Here is a 967-nt window from a genome sequence, read left to right as displayed (position 1 = left end):
TGTGTGAAATGGCCACGCCCCCAGTCTGCACCCACGCACTTGACATTCCCCCTTCAAACCCTATCCCTATGGGAGATGGATGTCCCAACACAACCCCAGGATGATGTTCGTATGTTTGCTCGTTGCTACTGTTAGTCACCGTTCGAATGTTGAAGATTGCTGCAGGGTTGATAGTTCGTGGTAGGTCGACTGTTGACTGATTGCGAACGATAACAGCTGAAAGACACTTGAAGAATGATGATCCACGCTGGGTATTAAACTCACCGACGCTTTGCCCCCTTTAAACTCTTGGGAGCAAGAGGTGACTGTACCACCGCTCCAAAGAAACCAGTTGGATCATGACTGTGGTTGCGAGGTGAGCTTGACGTTTGCTCTCTCAAAAGCCAGGGGAGCAACTCTGCTCTCCTTCTTTCTCATTACACGGACCGTTTGCAACTCAACCGCTTCACCATCACTGTGGCCAAGACCATCCCTTCTCCCACCAGCCCTCCTCCATTGACAACCAGCAAGTCGAGGAGGGCCTCTTTCCCGGGGGGATCCCTGAGGCTGTGTGAAAACGACTTCTCCCCAGCAAAGTCCAGGATTTTTCCAGGCCTGCTCCTCACAGCAGGATGGCATTCCCGGCTGATGCCTGGCAAGTGGAAGCCTGGCTCCCAGGCCACAGATTCCTCCTAATCACCTATAGGCTAACTCCCCGCTGCCGGCATGCCGGCTGGGCCATCGGCAGCACACAGCCACTCCAACAGCTGCCTTGGCTGCCACCCGCCTGGTCCTCCCCCGCAGCCTCCCGACCACAGCACCGCTGACTGCAAGGGCTGCACCATCAAACCCCTCCCTTTCCACCATCCACGTCGGCACCGCCACCTCGCCTGCCCTGCCCACCCCTCCTGAAGAGCCCCTACCCGCCATCCCAGCACTCCAGGCGTGGGACTCGTTCCACCGGGGACCGCGAATCCCAAGGAGAGCC

Source organism: Phalacrocorax carbo, chromosome 19, assembly GCF_963921805.1.
Source record: "Phalacrocorax carbo chromosome 19, bPhaCar2.1, whole genome shotgun sequence".
Classification (NCBI taxonomy): Eukaryota; Metazoa; Chordata; class Aves; order Suliformes; family Phalacrocoracidae; genus Phalacrocorax; species Phalacrocorax carbo.
Note: the sequence above shows the minus strand (reverse complement) of the source record.